This window comes from Callospermophilus lateralis, chromosome 4 (assembly GCF_048772815.1).
Source record: "Callospermophilus lateralis isolate mCalLat2 chromosome 4, mCalLat2.hap1, whole genome shotgun sequence".
NCBI classification, from domain to species: domain Eukaryota; kingdom Metazoa; phylum Chordata; class Mammalia; order Rodentia; family Sciuridae; genus Callospermophilus; species Callospermophilus lateralis.
In genome coordinates this window covers 47748550-47756636 of record NC_135308.1, presented here as the reverse complement: position 1 = coordinate 47756636, position 8087 = coordinate 47748550, and the positions used below count along the sequence as shown (strand labels likewise).

Here is an 8087-nt window from a genome sequence, read left to right as displayed (position 1 = left end):
CCTAATGAAACCCCATCTCAAAACAAAAAATACAAAGGACTAGAAATGTAGCTCAGTGATAAAGCGCCCCTAGGTTAAATCCCTAGTACTCCCCCCCCAACAAAAAATATATATATACATCTTCCCCCTTTCCCCCCCCCACTTTTTTTTTTTTTTTTTTGGAGTGGGGGAACTGTCTCCTAATACAAATCTACTTTCTCTCCATAAATTTAATAGTTTTTGCATCATTTCAGATACCCAAAGGCAGGAGAAAGGAAGCCACTTTTTAGGAACTGTCAGTTCAAAGAATCTGAAAAATAGTAGGGGAGAGGTAATGGGAAAAAGCACATGCAAAAAATCTAAGGATGTTCGGCTGTAACTTGTTTTTTTTAATTTGGCTGTTTTCTCAAGTTCGAATTTGGCAAAGTTTTCAGCTTACTCTATTGAGGGTTTCTTTTAGGAGCCAACTCTTTTAGGACCTTTTCTATTGGAACATAAATATATTAGTATCCAAATCATAGTTCAAAAGTACTGAAATATTTATTACGTAAATATTGATACATGATTACTGCCAAAGAATAGGGATATTTGCTCATAAGAACATTCAATTTTGTTTTGTCTGGTTTTTAAATGAGATACATGTTTTCTAACAGTCTTGAAAAATCAATACCCCATTATTTTAAGCTATTTTCAATATATTATTTTTCAAAAACATATTCTGAGCACTTTATTTTTCCAAATGAATAATTAAATCATTTCATGAATCATTTCTTAATATCTTCAGGTTTTTTCACCTTCCTTTGTAAACTGATGCATAGTTGTCCTTCAAGCAGAAACTGATATGAATGCTTTATATTCAAGGAAAAATTGCTAAACTTCATTATATTCTCCTTGTGTTATTTTAAAATCTATATAGATCTAGTAGTTATCAACAGTTTGTTTCTGCCCCTCTAACCATCTCCTTAAATTCCCATTTAACTCTTCCCACTCAAAGGTACATTGAGATTAAAATAATTGTTTTTTTCTTCTTAGCTTCCTACTCTTATTAACTGGTATTATGAATCAAATTAAGTATTCTTTGTGAAGTAAACATTTACTGTTACAGGATGTAACTTAGCTAATTAAAACACTTTTTAAATATTTATTAGTTTACTTGGCCTGTTACTAAAGTGCTTAATGTAGCTAAAAGTATCTGTTCTGACATAGCTTTGAATTTTTTAAATGAAAATAAGAGATTTGTTAATTTTTTTTTTTTTAAAGGTGCTGGGAATAAACCCAGGCCTCAAGAGCATGCTAGGTAAGCATTCTCCCAATCATATTTTTTTTTTTGAGTGGGCTTGGTGTTTAGTTAATATCCTGTTAGGGGGCTTGGGATGTGGCTCAAGTAGTATCGCGCTCACCTAGCATGCATGGGGCACTGGGTTCGATTCTCAGCACCACGTAAAGATATCGTATCCACCTAAAAAATAAATAAATAAATATTTTAAAAAAAAATATCCTGTTAGGAAGTTTTGAGATGCTTTCCTCATTCTTTTTAAAGTTTTGTAATGAGGCAAAATAATTGATCCCATAATGTCAGATTCCAAGCAAGATAAAATTCTTTCTGTAGTTCACATACAGATGATTAAATGGTGTGTTTGTTTTATTTTCTTGGTGGCCTGACTCAGGATGTGTTCTACAAAGACTCATGTTAGTTAAGGGAAATTTTCAATATGCTTGAAATATGGAATAACATTGTAGTATAGATACAGGAAATGACTGTACACAAATGCCAAAAAATGATTTGGGACCTTTTAATTTTTTTTTAACAGTAGTCTTATTTTTTAATAGCCTTATTTACTTGTGATTCAAATGCACTAAAATGTCACTGCTGTTTACAGGTTCTGTATAATTCATAATGCTTTGAACTCCAGAAAATAATTTCTAGATTTATCTTGTTTTGCAGTTGTCATGTTTGACAGTTGTCCACCAAACTGAATTTTTGTTTATCTATGAATGGTAAAACTCAAACATATTAATATTTTGCCTTATTTTGATTAGTAAATTGAATATATAAAAATACTAAAACTTTGGGAATAAAAAGAGGTTTTTTCCCCCCAGTTGTATTTTTTAAAATGTTTCAGATGAGCTAGAAAACAACTTAGTAAATTGGAGTTGGAGTTGTATTGATTCATTGCCAGCTCTAAAGCCTTATACTCATGTGTTAAGTATTTTTGATTGTTCTATGAATTGTTAGTTTCATATTTAATATTGTAGCTGCCACCTTGCATTTTAGCCTTTGCAAAAAGAGTATTGCTAGGTAAATTCTTATTTTGGTTAACTATTGAATTTATAATTTCACAATTTTATTCTTTGTCATTATAATCCAAAAACAATGCCTACATAGAAATCTAAATTTCTCATTCCACAAATGAAAGTATAATACAGATTGAATAACTTGTAATTGTACATAATGATGTCCAAGCATTTCCACCTATTTACCAAGTTTACCAACAACTTCCTATGTGTTGAAATTGGTGGATTTTCACAATGTTTTTCTGAGGTGAATGACTTGTTAGAAAGCTTCAGTAAGAAATTTTAACTAAAACAAAACGAAGTCAAAGAAACCATCAGAAGATGGATTTTAGTGTTTTTGAAATCGTATGTTTCCTTTTGGTATCACTCATTTTAATTATACAACTGCCAACTTGTTATGGTATTAATTATATGTATGTGTTTATATATATGCATATAATATATGTATATGTATATGGAGAATAAAGTTAAGATTTGGTCAAACTATATTTTCCCATTCAGTACAAAAAAATGTTTTCAAGGCTGCAAAAAGTGTACAGTTGTTAAACAAGTTGTAAATAAAGACTTGTATAAAAATTCAGCTTTTTTTTTTTTCTGCTCTCGGTAAAGTGTCTTATCGATCTAAGGATTATGTCACTGATCTCATTGTAAATCAAGAATATTCCTTGAGTTTTTTCCCTAATAACTGTAATAGATTTTGTGTTTAGTCTGCTACTTAATGATATGAGCTAACTAGCCAGAGTTCTTACCGATAGAAGTTAAACGTAGCTTCTTCCCTTTTAGGGTTATGTTAACATGATCAATTTTACCACAGACAGTACAACATTTTTTCATGACAACTTAACTTCACCACTTAAAGCCTTGTTGAAACATCCTATTTAGGTAATAAATACCCTCTTTACTGACTTTGTATACTCTTTTCTCCATCTCTCTATCCTAAACATTATTGAAATCTGGCATCTTCAATGTTATGTAAAGTAGTGGTAGCAGGATGGAAATTGATTACATTTACATTAATAAAACAATGAGCTAAGTAATTCCAAAATGAAGTTAGCAGCAAGACAAACTACTATGCATATAGCCAAAATAGGGCACATTTGAATTTGTATTTAATGCCATTTTAATGTTAGAAAAATAAATGTGAGTTTTCTTCACTTCTTATCATAGAAGGTTATTAGCATTTAAAGTTCCCAAATAGAGAGGCATCATCCAGCCAGATGTCTGGTGTGCTTTGAGTACATTTATGTTGCTATTCTAGTTATCTATTACTGTATCACAAACCATTCTGAAATTCAGTGGCTTCCTACAATGATACATTATCTCTCAAAGGCCTGGAGGCAGGCTCAACTCTATTCAGGTGTGGTTAGATGATGTCTTGTTACCGGTCAGGGCCTTCTGGTAAACAGAAAACATGAAACACCTCTTCCCCCCACCCCTCCCCGCCACTTTCAAACCCAGATTTCAAACATGTTACTTAGAGTAACAGGCATGAGTTTATTGGAAGGGATAGGAAAGGGGGAAGGGAACACTCTCAAGGGAAAGAATGTGTTCTCTCAGAATGGAGAGGTACGGAGCGCCTCTTCTGCCCTCCAGTTTTTTTGTTGTTGTTGTTGTTGTTTCATTTCAGGGCTGAGAGCTAAACTCCGGGCCTTGCATGTGCTAGACAAGCACTCTGCTGATGAGCTAAATCCCCAAACCCTGCCTTACAGTTTTATTGGGGGTACCAGGGAAATTTCCAGAGTCCTTCCCAGGTTTACCTCTTGACTTTTTTGATTGACAGCAGGACAACATCAGACTTTCAAGCCCCCACTGCCATGACCACTCTAAATCACTTTGGCCCATGTTGACTGGTTCTAATTGGAATCTGTTCTTGGAGTTTTAGGGTTGGGGGAATTATCCTTATCTCTCTGAGTTCCAAGATCTGGTCTAGGTAAGGGCCACAAAAGTCCACCTCTGCAGGATAACTTGTGTTCCTCTTATCAACACTATTTTGGGCCTATATTTCTCCTGCAGATAACAGGTAGTTTACTGAGGAATGTAACATCCTGTACACTTAAGTCATCAGGGTTGCAGGTAGATTGCTTCTTTGAGAAGAAAGTGTGTGGAGGTCAACACAGTAGGTTCAGTTTAGCCTTGCATTCCCACCACTAACATTCATCTGTCCTCTGTGAGTCTCTGGCTAAAATCACTGGAGGAAGTACTTGTCTGGTATACCTAAAGGCTGATCAGGCAGCTCTTTGCACAACCTCCTGACAATTAGTTTAGATTTTCTCACAAGATAAAGTCTTAGGGCTAGTGATGTGGTTAGGTGCCTGAGTGCTCATGTGTATACCCAGGGCTGCAAACGCCTCAAACGTGCTGTTTTTTGATCCCAAAGAAAGAACTTGGAGGACCCAAGAGAGAGATTTGGAGCGTTTTATTACTTACATGTACCTTATAGCAACAGGCCAGGACAGAAGAGAGAGCTGCACTGTACCTACGAGCAAGGAAAATACACGGGATAGGTTGCATGTCCACTATGCAGATGGATTTCTTCAGATGTTTTATGACACTCACACTTTACAACCAAGGTCACTCTGCTTTGATTCTCACCTAAAGATTAAAGATAAGGAATGTGGTAAGGAAAGAAATGGACAAGGGGAGCTTACCTAGCATGTTCTGAGGTCCTGGATTCCATCCTGAATACTCAAAAAAAAAAAAAAAAAGAATGTGGGAAAAGGGGAAGAAGTCATCTCATATTAGGCAAATTTATTACTTGCAGCTATCTTCTGCCTCAGCAAAAGTTCTGAGAGACCCAGATGAATGAGTCTAGACTTTTTGTGTGTGTGGTGCTGATTGAACCAAGGATCTTGTGCATGTGCGGCAGACACTTTACTAACTGAGCTACATCTCCAGCCCCACTTCTAGACTTCTTATGACTTACCTTTGAAGTTCCACAAGTTGGTCTAAACTTTTACAAGATCAGATCAAAGGGCTGACAGAATATACTCACACTTTTCAGTGAAGGAATGACCAACTTACCACAGCAACCACTCTGGATGCAAAAGGAAGGGAAATTTCTCATATAAAAACTGTACTTTTGAAGGAAAAATATTTCCCCATTTTCTAATCACTATGCTGAGCACATTCCTTGTGGTATAGAACAATCATGTACATAACCAGCATGAATAAAACCTGTGGTGGGTAACTACATAGAAATCATACTATAAGTTTTTCTTTTTTATATAGTATATATTTTATTAGTTTGTATTATAGTTTCATATTACAAAGGCAATTTAGTGGAAGAATCTTCCTTTTGATATTTGAATCCTCTGAACACAAACAGAACTATATATTAAAAACAACAACAATAACCCTCATTTTGATAACGGAAAAAGAGACAAGTTAAACAAAAATTTTTTTCCTTTTTTACAGGTAGACATTGAAATGGACCTTATTTGGTTTTCTTTTTAAAACCCTCCAAAGATAAAAAGCAGCTTAAAACCTAACTACAATTAGTTGTGGGTTTTTTTTTTTTTTTTTAATGTATTCAATAAACTACTGGTCTCCGGCACTATTTTCTGTTGGTTCTTTGTTTCTTCTCTTGCTCTTTTCACTGTTCCTGCAATACCATTTTCATCATGATCATGATCACTATCAAATTTTGTTTTCTTGCCCTGAAACTGTACTTTTCCTTTAGACCCAGGCTGGGCAGCTTTATTCCCTTTAAATCTGCGACCTTTTTTCCTTTAAATCTGTGACCTTCTGACTTCCATTTTTTTTTAGGTATTCTTGTTGGCCTTATATGATTTTTTTCAAAGGTGTTTCTCCCACCTCTCCTAGTACTTCCCAAGTCACTTCTTTGTTCCTTAATTGTAACTTAACATTGTGTGCGTCTTTGGCTTTATCCAGTGCTTCCTTGGCTTTTTCTTTTAAGAGAATAATTCCCTCTTTTGCTCCTCTGACAAATTCTATCCATTTTATTTCACCATGATTTGAAAAAGGATGTGCAGATCTTTTCTACAGGTCTGATCATCTAAGTCACCCAAAAATTTCAACAAACAGCCGATCTCTTCTAAAGTTTTTATTTCAGCATCTTCTGCTAACTTTTGTTTTTCTTCTTGCTCTTGTTTATCTCTTAACTTAGCTTCCACTTTATATTGCTTGCTTTCTTCCTTTTTTTATTTTTTATTTTTGGCAAAGTAATCTTCCTTAAAAAATATTAGCAGATCTGTGTCTTTGTACTTTTGTTCAGGGGTCCCCACAAACTTCTTAGCAGAGTCAATGCTATCAAACACAGAAAAAAAAAAAATTGCCAGGGTGGGGGTATGGGGAATTGAACTCGGGGACATTCAACCACTGAGCCACATCCCCAACTGTATTTTGTATTTTATTTAGAAACAGGGTCTCACTGAGTTGCTCAGCGCCTCCCTGTTGCTGAGTCTAGCTTTGAGCTTGCAGTCCTCCTGTCTCAGCCTCTGGAGCTGCTGGGATTACAGGTGTGCGTCACTGTGCGTGGCTGCACAGCAAATATTGATTCCTTAAATGCTTTGTACAATTTTCTTGTCATCTGAATATTCAGTACTTGACCTTTATTTTCTAGCCACTCTTATGTCAACAAGGGTTGCATCAGTTGGGAAGCCTTAATATAAAATATCTGTTTTCTACACCATTTTTATACTCATTGGTCACTTCTGGGAGAGGTTTGCTTGGCCATCTTCTGATCTTAGTTTTGTCTTCACTGATTTCTATAAGTTCTGCCTTAGATTTGCTCAGTACTTCCACTATTACATTAAAATTTGTTGTTAGGTAGTTTTACCTTGATTTGATGACAGATTTTGGCTCCAGAACAGCCATTTTTTCATTATCACCATTTTCAGCCATTGTGGCTACCTTTAAGGTCTAACTAATCTCTACGGTATATAAAGAACTCAGAAAGCTAAAGTTAAATAAATAAATAACCCAATCAATAAATGAGCTAAGGAACTGAACACACACTTCTCAGAAGATAACATACAATCAACAAATATATGAAAAAATGCTCAACATCTCTAACAATTAGAGAAATGCAAATCAAAACTACTCTAAGATTTCATCTCACTCCAGTCAGAATAGCAGCTATTAAGAATACAAACAAGGGCTGGGGATGTGGCTCAAGCGGTAGCGCGCTCGCCAGGCGTGCGGCCTGGGTTCGATCCTCAGCACCACATACAAAGATGTTGTGTCCGCCGAAAACTAAAAAATAAATATTAAAAAAAAATACAAACAACAATAAGTGTTGGCGAGGATGTGGGAAACAAGGCACACTCACACATTGTTGGTGGGACTGCAAATTGGTACAGCCAATATGGAAAGTAGTATGGAGATTCCTTGGAAAATTGGGAATGGAATCACGTTTTGACCCAGCTATCCCTTTCCTCGGTCTATATCCAAAGGCCTTAAAAACAGCATACTATAGACACAGCCACGTCAATGTTTATTGCAGCACAATTTACAATAGCTAACTATGGAACTAACCTAGATGTCCTTCAGTAGATGAATGAATAAAGAAAATATTGCATACATACACAATGGAATATTACTCAGCAGTAAAAGAGAATAAAATTATGGCATTTGCAGGTAAATGGATGAAGTTGGAGACTATAATGCTGAGTGAAGTTAGCCAATCCCCAAAAAACAAATGCCGAATGTTTTCTCTGATATAAGGAGGCTGATTCATAGTGGGGTAATAATGATATCTACTTCATTATTATTACAGATACTCCAACTTTCTTTTTTCTCTTTTTTTTTTAGATATATATGACAGTAGAGTGTATCTTGACATATTATACATA

General features: G+C 35.2%; 1 pseudogene; it reads right to left on the bottom strand.

Annotated features, from left to right (window-relative positions):
• Positions 1 to 5768: 5768 nt before the first annotated feature.
• On the bottom strand, positions 5769 to 7137 carry LOC143398223 (lupus La protein homolog pseudogene; annotated as a pseudogene).
• Positions 7138 to 8087: the final 950 nt, after the last annotated feature.